Raw genomic sequence first — 14,086 nt, forward strand, 5'->3', positions numbered from 1 at the left:
CTGGGGGATTTCAACCTTCATGTAGACTCCACCCCCCTCTCACCATCCTGTGAAACCCTCCTCACAACTTTACAGGCCCTAGGTTTCACCCAAACAATTTCAGCCCCCACACATAAAGCGGGGCACACCCTGGACCTCATATTCACCAACACCTGTATCCAGTCCACATCCCCCCCTAACTGCACCCCTGTCCCATGGTCTGACCACACACTTATTCAGACCTGCCTTACCCTCAGCAACCCTAACCCTTGTTCCCGCCCACAAAACATCTCCTCCTTCTCATACCGCAAAGCCTGCAACACTGAGGAGCTCACCTCCACTCTCACAGAATCCATGAACAACCTTGATTGCTCCTCCCCTGATTCTGCACTCAGCTCTTGGGCCAGCATCACCCAAGAACTAGCTGATAAACTATGTCCCTTAATCACCCGGAAACCATGCACCTCTCCCACAAACAACAAACCTTGGTACACAACTGATCTCCACCAAATGAAGCTCAACCTCAGATCCAAAGAAAGAGTCTGGCGTAAAGGCCCTACCACACAGCAGCACTCCTCATACAAATCATACTTACACTCCTATCGCCTTGCCATTCAAAATGCCAAACAAGACTACTATGCCTCCAAAATCCATCAGTACTCCTTCAATCCTAAAGCCCTTTTCTCTTATGTCGCAAGCCTCACCAACCCGGCCACTCCCACCATTGCTGAAGAGGAAACCAGTTCAAAATGTGAAGAACTCGCCTCTTTCTTTCACAACAAAATAGCTAATATACTCCTTAGGTTTCCCCCTGCTGCCTCTCGCACACCCCTTCCACCCTCGCACAACCCCAACCCACATCCTAAGACAACCTCCCTTGACATCATTGATCTTACCTCGGTCAAGGAAATCGAGGCAATTCTCAAAAAATCCAAGCCTGCTTCTCATCCCTCTGACACCCTACCCACAAAAACACTCCTCTCCACCCCCACTGCGATTGCTCAACCCCTGGCTGATATTATAAATTGCTCACTATCCGCTGGCACCATCCCAGACCCTCTCAAACACGCTGAAGTTAAACCCCTCCTTAAGAAGCCTTCTCTTGACCCCAAAGACCCCACCAACTATCGCCCTATTTCCAATCTTCCCTTCATTGCAAAAATTATGGAGAAGGTAGTTAACACCCAGCTCATGGAATACCTTGATGACAACAACATACTGCACTCATCTCAGTTTGGCTTTCGCAAAAATCTAAGCACTGAGACCCTTCTCTCATCCCTTACAGATTTCCTCCTCATCGGCCTTGACCAAGGGCAAAATTTCCTCATTGCTTTTCTTGATATTTCAGCGGCTTTCGATACAATAAGCCATGATATCCTCATCTCTCGCCTCATCGACATCGGGGTCTCTGGTATTGCTCTCCTATGGTTTAGATCCTATCTCACTAACAGATGCTTTTCCGTCAAACTCAGCTCTTCTGAATCCTCCCTCTACCCTCTATTGCAAGGAGTTCCCCAAGGCTCCTCCCTCTCCTCCACCCTCTTTAACATCTACCTTCTCCCCCTATGCCACCTTGGACTTAAATTTTACATCTATGCGGATGATGTGCAAATCATCATCCCCATTCATGAATCTCTAACTGCCACCCTTTCCTTCTTGGAGAAATGCCTTGAGTCCATCAACACGCTCCTTACCTCTCTCCAGCTGGCCCTTAACTCTACCAAAACCGAGCTACTCCACATCCATTACCAGCAGTCCCTTACAATCTCCCCTCTTAATGTCTCCCAGCCCACCCCCACCAGCCCTCAACCCCCGTACGAAACCTAGGTGTCCTCATTGACTCTCATCTGAATCTCAAGAGCCACATAAGCGCCGTCATTAAAGGAGGTTTCTACAAGCTCACGATCTTAAAAAAGCTAAAGCCCCACTTCACACCCATGACCTCAAAACAGTTATCCAAGCAACCCTCATATCAAAGTTAGACTACTGCAACTCACTGTACCTTGGCCTCCCCTTCTCGACTATCAGACCCCTCCAGATCCTTCAAAATGCGACAGCAAGGATAATCAGTAATGCTCGCAAATCTGACCATATCACCCCCATCCTCAGAGACTTACACTGGCTTCCCATTCCCTCCCGCATCTTGTTCAAAACCCTCACCATCATACATAAAGCCTTCTACTCCCACAACTCCTCATGGCTCCACGAACCACTGCTACCAGCTCAATCTGCCCGTCCCACCAGAATGAACTCCAAATGCACTCTACAAGTCCCTACACTTAGGAAAGCCCGTCTCTCCTCAACAAGGTCCCGCGCCCTTTCCATTGCGGGCCCCTCCCTCTGGAATTCTCTTCCCCCTGAACTACGCCTAGAGCAATGCCCTTTCAAATTCCGCAAATTCTGCAAACTTTTAAAAACCTGGCTTTTTCACCAAGCCTTTCCGGATTAACTCCCAGACTTACCCTTGCCCACCCCCTGCAGACCAGGCCCGCCCATATATTGGATATTACAATATCCAATATTTTCTGTTGATTTTGTTACCCCATAATTTATTGTAATCCGTATATTGTCACCCCGTAATTTCCCGTAATTTGTTACCCTGTAATTTAACATAACCTGTAAATACAACTATAATCTACAAGTTAACTGTAACCCGTTTTTACTGTAACCTGTTAACCCTGTTATTCTCCCCTCTGCTATCTTGTTCAGGTCCCTGTTACCCACGGACCCCTATTAGTTGTCCCGTTCCCTTTCCCCTGTTATTTGTACTTTCCATCTTTTGTTATTATGTAAACCGATATGATGTGTACTTTAATGACGGTATAGAAACTTAATTAAATAAATAAATATATATATATTGCCAGCTCCTTCCCACTGTGCAGCAGAAGTAAATTTGCAAAGCGAAAAGCGGGTAGTCAAGATCCAACCAGACATTTTGAAGAATACCAAATTAACCCGGAGATCGGATTTTTTCACTTCTTTGTTCAATTATATAGCAAACTGTCCTGAAAGAATAGGATCCCAAATTTCATGCACTAAACTCAAAAGTACATATAGTACAGCTATGCATTTCAGGACATAATGCATCCATTCAGAGGATCTTTCTTATTTAAAAAAATATATATATATATATATTGAGCCTATAGTATTTTCAGGAATACTCCCGCCTTTCTGTTAATTGCAACAGGAAAACAATTCAGTTCTCTCCCTGTTCTTTATCTGCTGTTATCTTCCAATACATCAGCAAGGCTCATAAAACATTCTTAGAAGTATTTAAATTCCTCTGAGTTTTCCTGTTTATCTGGCAGAAAGCACCTACAGTCTAGCTCTGATGAATGGGCTACATACTTAAGGATATGCACCAAAGTCCTGCTTTTCTCATATCAATGAAGACATTTTCTTTCTTCAACACTTTAGTAAACACAAAAGTAACATCTTCAGTTATGGAATTCACAGTTTCAGCACATCAGATAAAACAAAGAAGCTAAAATTAAGAACATAAGAACATAAGAAAATGCCATACTGGGTCAGACCAAGGGTCCATCAAGCCCAGCATCCTGTTTCCAACAGTGGCCAATCCAGGCCATAAGAACCTGGCAAGTACCCAAAAACTAAGTCTATTCCATGTAACCATTGCTAATGGCAGTGGCTATTCTCTAAGTGAACTTAATAGCAGGTAATGGACTTCTCCTCCAAATTGTTCAGTTGTTTAAGTATTTATACCTTTTAATCCAAAATCAAACTACTCTATCTAGGCAGCAGTAACTGGAGAAATGCTCATATTATAGAAACATAGAAACATAGAAACATAGAAATGACGGCAGAAGAAGACCGAATGGCCCATCCAGTCTGCCCAGCAAGCCTCACACATTTTTTCTCTCATTCTTATCTGTTACTCTTAGCTCCTTGTTCTATTCCCCTTCCACCCCCACCATTAATGTAGAGAGCAGTGATGGAGCTGCATGCAAGTGAAATATCTAGCTTGATTAGTTAGGGGTAGTAGGGGCAGTAACCGCCGCGATAAGCAAGCTACACCCATGCTTATTTGTTTTACCTAGACTATGTTGTACAGCTCTTGTTGGTTTTTTTTTTCTTCTCCCCTGCTGTAGAAGCAGAGAGCCATGCTGGATATGCATTGAAAGTGAAGTATCAGGCACATTTGGTTGGGGTAGTAACCGCCGTAACAAGCCAGCTACTCCTCGCTTTGTGATTGCGAATCCTTTTTTTTTTCTTCACCCCTGTCGTTGAAGCTATGCAGGATATGCGTGAAGCATCAGTTTTTTGTTTTTGTTTTGTTTTTGTTTTTTTTCCCCCTGCCGTTGAAGCAGAGAGCTATGCTGGAAATGCGTGATGTATCAGTCTTTCTCCCATGCCGATGCAGCAGAGAACCATGCTGGATATGCATGGAAAGTGAAGTATCAGGCACATTTGGTTTGGGGTAGTAACTGCCGTAACAAGCCAGCTACTCCCCGCGTTTTGAGTGCGAACCCTTTTTCTTCTCCTTTGCCATTGTAGCAGAGAGCTCTGCTGGATGTGTGAAGTATCAGTTATTCTTCTCCCCTGTCATTGAAGCAGAGAGCTATGCTGTATATGCATTGAAAGTGAAGTATCAGGCATATTTGGTTTGGGGTAGTAACCGCCGTAACAAGCCAGCTACTCCCCTCTTTATGAGTGCAAATCCTTTTTTTCCATTACCTCTTGCTGTTGAAGCTTAGAGCGATGTAGGAGTCACAGTAAGCATGTGTATGTTTATTTAATAAGGGTATTGTGTCAATAGCCATCATTCTGGCGAGTCACCCACTCTTCATTGGTGGCCTCTTGACTTTATGGATCCGCAGTGTTTATCCCACGCCCCTTTGAAGTCTTTCACAGTTCTGGTCTTCACCACTTCCTCCGGAAGGGCATTCCAGGCATCCACCACCCTCTCCGTGAAGAAATACTTCCTGACATTGGTTCTGAATCTTCCTCCCTGGAGCCTCAAATCGTGACCCCTGGTTCTGCTGATTATTTTCCTACGGAAGAGGTTTGTCGTTGTTTTTGGATCATTAAAACCTTTCAAGTATCTGAAAGTCTGTATCATATCACCTCTGCTCCTCCTCTCCTCCAGGGTGTACATATTTAGATTCTTCAATCTCTCCTCGTACGTCATCCTATGAAGATCCTCCACCTTCCTGGTCGCCCTTCTCTGTACTGCTTCCATCTTGTCTTTGTCTTTTTGTAGATACGGTCTCCAGAACTGAACACAGTACTCCAGGTGAGGCCTCACCAAGGACCTGTACAAGGGAATAATCACTTCCCTTTTCTTACTTGATATTCCTCTCTCTATGCAGCCCAGCATTCTTCTGGCTTTTGCTATCGCCTTGTCGCATTGTTTCGCTGTCTTCACATCATTAGACACTATCACCCCAAGGTCCCTCTCCTGCTCCGTGCACATCAGCCTTTCCCCCCCCATCGAGTACAGTTCATTCGGATTTCCACTCCCCATATGCATGACTTTGCACTTCTTGGCATTGAATCTCAGCTGCCATATCTTCGACCACTCTTCCAGTTTCCTTAGATCCACCTCTTAATTCACATTTGGGTTTGACAATACTTCATGAATTTACTTGGATAATCAGCCAACTTTGATATGGTTCGAAGCATATTCAGATTTATTTGCATAATTCAAAATAATAGAAGATATTCAAGACATTTGAAGAGTCGCACTATTTTTCTAAAGTGGGCCAAAGAAAATTAGATGGTGTTGCGCGTCCCGGCCGCGGCCGGGCCTGCTCACCTCACACTTCCTTCAACCAGCTCCAGGCACCCCTCCCTTGCTGCAGCCAGCTCACAGCATCCTCGGGCTCTCCGCTCACCATCCTCCTCGCAGGCCTCATGGCGGAGCTCCCGTCGGGGCTTGGCGTCCTCGACCACGCCCCTAGGTGTGTGTGCAGCTGACGTGCAGCCCTTTAAAGGGCCCAAGGTGGGAAAACCTGCAGGGGCGCCTCTCGATGACGTCACGTAGACTTGCTATTTAAAGCGAGGCCCTGTCCCAGGACCTCACCTTTGCAATCGGGTTGACATCGTTGGTGTGTTAGTTTGCTTCATGTGTTCCAGTGTCTCTTGTTCCAGTGTTTCTTGTTCCAGTGTCTGACCCTTGCGCTTCACTCAGACACTCTCTTCTGGCCTTCTGTGACTACCAGACCAACCTGCTTTTAAACTAACTGCAGCTTCCACTTGACTAGGCCCACAGGCGCTGCCTGTCTCGCCCTGAGAATCTCCCTGAACTGCTACCTCCCTGAGGTCTCCGGAGCTTCCAGTTTGGGTCTAGTCCATCCTTTCTGCATCAGCCACTCACCCTTGCTCATGGAGGGCACCCCCCCCCCCCGGCTTCCTCTCCGGAAGACCACCAGAGGCCCACTTAAGTCCAGGCGGTCCGGGTACCCAAGGGCTCAATCTGCAGAAACCCCAGACTGTTATTGGTAAAGCTCCAGTTAGCCTCTGTCTCCTTGTGTGCTCCGCCTCCTGGTGACAGGCACTCTCTGGGTCCAACCAGAGGGCCATACCAATCCTGTACCAGGCCCAGGGTCCACCTCCAGCACAACACATGGGGAATATGGAAACTCAGCTCGAACTGTAAATAGTCTGGCTTTTATCTAAGTTGAAACATAAACAGTTCACATTCATCTGAACCACTTTGTGCCCTGTCTCCATTTCAACCTCGCTTTTGCCCAAATTCAGTTTAATCTAATACAATTTATGCATCAGTTTCTTACTAAGAAACATATATTATGTTTGGGCTTTCAAACAATTTTTACAAAAAGGCAAGATTGGGATCAAATTCTTGCAGAAGCATTCCATAGAATAGTGACTCGATCAGCATAAGAAAAATTACCCTAGACCTGCCTTTAGAACAGTTTGCAGAAAATCCCAATGCTGGGGGCTAATGATTCTCTTAAACTTTCTTCAGGATCGCACCCACTAGCAGGTGAAAATACTGACCTGCTATTTTTTCTTTGTAATTTAAAGTTTATTAATTAAAAGATAACAGTAACACAAAAACTGTGTATAAAGCCTTGATACAGCAAAAGTATATAACAATACCAAGAAAATACTGCAATAAATAAGTTTTACAAAACTTGTGCTGACTTGTTCATTTTTTACCCCAACCCTCCCCCCTCCCCCAATCGAAGCACTTGGTGAATTAAGGTATAGATAAGTACAAACAATTAGGGTGTGAACATGAGAAACAGCAAACAAGGAAAAGACATGGTCTTCAAGGGGTGATGGGCATGAAAGATAAATAGACAAGCAACAAAGCCAGTGTACATCAGAAGATAAGAACATAAGAACATAAGAAAATGCCATACTGGGTCAGACCAAGGGTCCATCAAGCCCAGCATCCTGTTTCCAACAGTGGCCAATCCAGGCCATAAGAACCTGGCAAGTACCCAAAAACTAAGTCTATTCCATGTAACCATTGCTAATGGTAGTGGCTATTCTCTAAGTGAACTTAATAGCAGGTAATGGACTTCTCCTCCAAGAACTTATCCAATCCTTTTTTAAACACAGCTATACTAACTGCACGAACCACATTCTCTGGCAACAAATTCCAGAGTTTAATTGTGCGTTGAGTAAAAAAGATCCATTATTGAGACCCATAAGCTACACAGGAGAAACAAAAGGACCATTTATTTATTTGTTTGTTTGTTTTTATATACTGATGTTCGTAGGATACATCACATATTTATTTGTTTTTATATACTGACGTTCGTAGGATACATCACATCGATGCACCATGGTTGCATCTCACAATAACCACCCCCATTCAAGATCCTCACCCATATTTCTGATTCATACATGGAACCTCAATTTCCAATATAGTTGCCAAATTTTCTCGAAGCTGGCTACTCGTTCCTTACGCATGGCCGTCAATTTCCCCAAATAATACACTCTATCCAGTATCCAGTCTACATTGCACATCAGATGGGGATGGAACATTAGGTCTCACTACCAATAAGCCATTTCACATTTGACAGCTGATACCACATACTGGACCCAACGCTGAAAGGACGCAGAACCTACAACAGTTGGAATACATAAAAGGTGTTCCGGGAATGCTAGGGAGCGGTCCCGATTCTGGTGAGATTGGTGTGCCCTTGGACCATAGCGCGACTGCAGAGGAGCTCCGAGGAAGCGCCGAGGCAGGCAAGATGTGTCCAAGCATGGGCGGACGGGCTGAAGACCAAGAGCCCTGACCTCTGCTGAACCTGAATGCACTGGAAGAGACCCAACAACACAATGCTGGTCTCTGGGGTAGCCCTCTGGCCACTTGATAGCCTTTTCTGACCTGCCGCCTGGAAACGGCAGATGCGACAGGATGGACAGAGATGAAGGACAGGCGATGGTACTGGAACAGGAACAAGACTTGGAGACTTGGACAAGACGAGGATGCTTGGAGACTTGGACAAGGATTCAGGATGCTCAGACATGGATGAAGATTCAGGATACCCAGATGAGGACGAGGACTCAGGATACTCAGATGAGGACTCAGAATAGTCAGGCGAGACAAGGACTCAGGAAACTCAGGTTACGAGTTTGAGTATGGGATGAGTACTGCACCACAGTGCGCCCTACACAGCCACCCATGGGCTGGTCACAGACCACAACAGAGGCACGCCAGGAAGGATGGACAAGAGGAACCTGGAAGCAGGATGAAGAGCTGGCAAAGAAGACATCAGGATCAGGACTGGAACATTGGACTTCAGGAACATCAGGACACCCGGATATCAGGACATCAGGATACCGGGACATCTGTAGATGAGGACATCGTAGACATCTGAAGAAGAGGACCTCAGGGACATTTTAAGAAGAGGACATCTGGAGACTGGAACATCTGAAGACAGGACGGACTAGGACGCAGGATCCGATGAGAGACCAGGAAGTGCAAACGAAGATGGAGACAAAGTACCAGGAACCACAGATGAAGACAAGGGAATTCCCACGAGGAACAAAGTGCCTTGAAGAAGCAAAGAAGGTTAACAGAAGTCCCCTGGATCGATTAGCTGGAATAATGGAGAATCCAGACTAGTTCCTTGCGAAGACAAAGAGAGACTGAAGAGTAGTCCTTCTTATAGGGCTAAAGAGGAGATGCCTTAGAATCATCATCAGGTGGAGCCCCGGGGTTCTGCCCACTGCAGTCCCTTTAAATGGAAAAGAGAGGCACGGCCGTGCGCCTAGTAGGAGGCAGGACCAGGGACAGCGACGGCGGCATCCATGCTGCGTGCCTAGTAGGAGGCAGGACCAGGGACAGCGACGGCGGCATCCATGCCACGAAGCAAGGCCCAGATGTTGGCGGCTCCCTGCTGCAAAGAGAGGAGATTGATGGCGGCTCCCTGCCACAAGAAGAGGAGCTCTGCGGCGGCTTCCGGGCCGCAGAAGAGGACTTGATTGGCAGTGGCCTCCAGGCTGCATGAAGGAGGGATGTCGGCGGCAGCCTAGCCACGAAGAGACGGCAGTGTCAGCGGTGGTCTCCAGGCCGCATGGCGACCTTGTCAGCGGCAGCTCATGCCACATGGAAGGCGGCGGTGTCAGCAGCGGCTGGTCTGCCATGGATGGCGGCTGCAGAGGTGATGTTGGCAGCTTCCAGGCCACGGAGGTAGGACAGCAGCGGCCTCCAGGCCGGGAGGGGATGGTGGTCGGCAGAGGTGGCCTCCAGGCTGCTCTGCAGCATCACAACAAAAGGCTTACCTTGGGATCTTTGGGCACTCAAATACCATCCAATTATCAAATAAAATCAAGCACAGCCCCCCATAATTTCCCAATTTTCAGACATTCCCACCACAAATGCAGAAAGGTAACCTTAGCTCCACATCCCTTCCAACACTGATCACTCGATTCCTTATACATCTTGCTCAATCTGGTGGGGGTAAGATACCACCTATAAAGTACCTAATACCCATTTTCTTTTATGGTGGAGGAAGCAGAGCATCTGCTAACTGTGAAAAAGCATCAATCCCATTCTTTGTCCTCAAAAACACCCCCTAAGTCCTGCTCTCAAGCGATTTGATATGCCATCTTCTCTGAGGCTCTCTGTTCAGCAGAGCAAGAATCTTAGAGATAGGTTTAGTGAGCTTGTCAACTTGAGTGCAATAATTTTCAAAAAGAGATCTGCCCTTTTTAAGGCCATCCCAACTTTCGAGGAGGAGAAAAAAATGAAGGATCTGATTGTAAGCAAAGAGAGCAGTTTCAGGAATCTGATAAAGTTGTTGCAATTCATTAAAGGATAAAAGTTTCTGGCCATCCCACAGCTGTTCCCATTTATACAAACCCCTCCCCCTCCCACGTTTAATCCCCCTTAGATCTATCCCAGGAGGGAAAGATCTATCAAAAAGAAAAGATGTCAGATGATAGGCCTGTTTATCACCCACCAATCTAGGCCACCATTTCCCCCAAATCTAAAAAATCAATCTTGAGAAAGGTGATAGACCAGAAAGGGTAGCTCCTCCTTTTTGCCAGGATAATTCAGATGCCAGTGTCTTGAATTTGATAGCGAAGTCAGCTAGTGGTTTGTTCCCTTGCTTCAGGTGAACCAAAGAAGATCCTGCAATGATATAATGGGCAGGATCATCAAAAACTGACTTAAACAGTTCGAGAAATCCTTCAAGGTCATGAAGGATTGGGTCCTCGTGCTCCCATAGTGAAGAGGCCCTAGACAATGCTCGTCCGTCTAGATACGACAGGATGTAGGTAGTCTTGGCATAGGCTGTGGAAAAGTGGCCAGGTTGTAATGCAAAGTGCATGTAGCACTGGTTAATGAAGTCTCAGCATCTCCATACTTCTCCCGAGAAGTGGGTGTGCAGTAGATTAAGTGCAGTGGTCAGTCCTTCCAGTGCAGTCAGCTGTTCGGTGATCCGCTGAGCTAGGCCTGGAATGGCCTGCAACGCAGTGAGCTGAGCTGGATCCATGGAGTTAGCAATCTGTTATGATAACATGTGTTTTGTGGATCCTTGGGTGCTGTGGAGATGACCACGCCCACGGGGAGGAGCCACAGCACTGGGCTAGACTCGTACACCCAAAATTCAGGAAAGATCTTTATTTAGACATCTTGAAGATCTCCACCAGAGGTGGCAGTAGTGAGGCAGTCTGTGGTTGTAGTCTCAGGGGCCTCGGCAGAGGGAGCTCTTCTCTCCTTGATGACATCAGGAGGTTCTGCAGCAGGTCTCCCAGCGAAGAGATACTGTGGATGAGAAGACTGAGAGTTAAAGTACTCACTAGTTGTTAGTTGTTGGTATGCGATTCCAATGTAACTGCTGTGGAGCCTTTATTCTGAGGGAAAGCATCTGGAAACTTAGAGCTTGCCCAATTTGTGCACAACTCTCTTCCTTGAAAATGGAGCTGACTGAGATTAAAGATCAATTAGCTTCAATTAAAAGTATTACACCCACATTGCATTACTCAGAAAATAATTCCCCAATATCACAAATAAACCAGGAGTCAAGAAAAGGAGATTCATTAGGCTCAGGTAGGACCCACAGTCACCCATACTTGACAGATGAGCAGCCAACAGGTATACCCCCCCACTCAAACAGGTCATTAAGAAATTCTTTAAAATCCAGGAATACAGTGGGCTCTGGTAGAATTAGACCTGTGATGAGGAGACACACAATGTACCAAATGCAAAAAGAACAACAAGCCTTCTCTATATTAAAAACTGAAGAAGTTCTTGAGAAAAACATTGCAGTATTACCAGAAAAGAGAGAGAAAACACAATGCATGCAGTATTTCAAGATCCATAACCAAAAGAAAAATCTAATTGAGACGGATAACTCTGTCAACAGTGGCACAACTACAAAAAGAAATAGTGAAGTGAATAATAAATCTCAACAAATATCTCATAAGGAGTCCAGGAAATGCAATAACCTTAAAGAGAGTACCTGGAAGGCTATGACCACAAATGCTCATAGTTTGGGAAATAAAATCCCAGATCTGCAGGCCCTAATGGCTGAGGCAGAATTGGACATTGTTGCTATCACAGAAACATGGTTCACAGAATCTCATGAATGGGATACAACAATACCAGGCTACAACTTGTTAAGGAAGGACAGAGAGGAAAGAAAAGGGGGAGGTGTGGCTCTTTATGTCAGAAACAACATCCAAGCATCTGAGCTACAAAGAAGTTGGGGTAATGAAGAAGCTCTATGGGTCGACCTAAAAAAAGATGACGGAGCGTCCATTTATATTGGAGTGGTTTACAGGCCTCCAAACCAAAAGGAAGAGCTGGACAGAGATCTGGTTGAAGACATCCATAAGATAGGTAAGAAGGGAGAAGTGGTGATCGTGGGTGACTTTAATATGCCAGATGTAGACTGGAAAATCCCATCTGCAGAAACTAAAAATAGTAGAGCGATAGTGGATGCCATGCAAGTATCTTTGTTCAAACAAATGGTGTTGGAACCCACGAGAGAAGGAGCTATACTCGACTTAGTGCTCACTAATGCAGATAATGTCTCAGATGTCCAGGTGGGCGCCCACCTCAGCAGCAGTGATCATCAAACGGTATGGTTTAATATCAATAAAAGAATAGGGAAAAGAACCACAAAGACCCGAGTTTTACAGTTCAAAAACACAGACTTTGAGGAAATGGGGAAGTACCTGGAGGAAGAACTTAAGGAGTACCCTGGAAAAACATCTAGCTTAATATAATGATTAAAATTAAATTTAAAAATGACATTACAGTTTCCTTAAAAGTCAACCTTATGTTATATCTTAATTCAGCAAAAAGCAGTCATAAAGCTACTTTCCTTTCTATGATGGTCCACCTCTAGGAGGCGCTGTCCCCTGTGATAAAAGCTACTTCCATTTACAAATCTAAAACCCTTTTTTTTTTTTTTCTGTGCTATATACTCCTAACTCACTTAAAGAATTGACTTTGTTATACCAGAGAGCAATTAATTCCCTACTGTGCCCAACCCTGGGCACTCATTCATATGCATTAGCCAAAACCTGCAACTGTACATGAGGGATCTCCCTGTTTTATTGTGTTGTTGTTAAGCTATTTCTCCCTTCGGATCTGTATACCTAAGCTCCCATCAACAAAAACCCAATCATTCCCTTCATCTAAAAGTTAGCATCTAGTGAGGTATAAGCAAAACTGAGAAATATCTATCATCATTAGAATATAACATAAATACTGTAATTAACGCATACTGCCGCATGGAGTTCATGCATATTAGTGCCTTCTGTTTGTTTCTGACCTGTGTTTAATTTAAAATAAATCATATCTTCACACAATTGTTTAAAAGCAAACCCATGGTAAGAGGTTTAAATGCAACTGACTCACATTTTTTCTCTACTTCGAACAAAACATTCTAAATTTCCCACCACACAGCCTTCTGCATATGCACTCTAACACTGTGACGCATAGTTACATTACTGACAAAGCACTTTACACATCCGCATCCAGCATAAAATAAATCTCGTCCCTCTTCGTCCCTGCTAATGCCATCAAATTCACTTTCTCCCACTTTCAACAACACAAATTTCTGTTTTCAAACTAAACAGATCAATTCATTAAAATGGAGTCGCCCTCTTTTCTTATATATATATTTTTTTTCTTTCTGTCTCTCTGCCTATGCACCTGACCACTAGTAATTTACGCCATGGGAATTCTAAAACAAGAAAAAGACAATACATCCCTTTCCAATGATAAATCAAATCTAATTATGAATGGCTTTAAATAAACACAGTTTCATGCTTTCTTTCTTACGAAATGAAAATCTGGAATTTCTCAGAAATGAAACACAGCTCACACTGGCTGGACAGACTGGATGGGCTGTTTGGTCTTCTTCTGCCGTCATTTCTATGTTTCTATGTTGACTGTAAACATAAGATTCCTTGTAGCAAGCAAGGGCTAATGAGGGGGAGGGGGAGAAGAAAAACAGCATAGAACTAAAAGATTCCTTTCTCTGTTTAATGATAACCTAACAGCAATCACGCGTTAACTCCAAAGCAAACTTAAGTATGAACTTATAAAATAAATCTCATGGACTGAAATAAACTGGATGCATTTGTGTACCTCTGATCACCTGGAACAGACAGCTGAAAACTATAATATCTAGCCATGCAG

The 14,086-nt window shown here is 44.8% G+C and overlaps 1 long non-coding RNA gene across 1 annotated transcript in view; it reads right to left on the reverse strand.

Moving 5' to 3' along the window:
- Window positions 1-13,806, reverse strand: part of LOC115099218 — a 35,967-nt gene extending 22,161 nt beyond the window's left edge. Inside the window, exon 1 of the long non-coding RNA XR_003858712.1 lies at window positions 13,727-13,806. This is a non-coding gene — a long non-coding RNA (uncharacterized LOC115099218). The remainder of the gene's footprint in view (window positions 1-13,726) is intronic.
- Between the last annotated feature and the right edge of the window lie 280 nt (window positions 13,807-14,086).

The sequence above is a fragment of the Rhinatrema bivittatum genome, chromosome 9, assembly GCF_901001135.1.
Source record: "Rhinatrema bivittatum chromosome 9, aRhiBiv1.1, whole genome shotgun sequence".
Classification (NCBI taxonomy): domain Eukaryota; kingdom Metazoa; phylum Chordata; class Amphibia; order Gymnophiona; family Rhinatrematidae; genus Rhinatrema; species Rhinatrema bivittatum.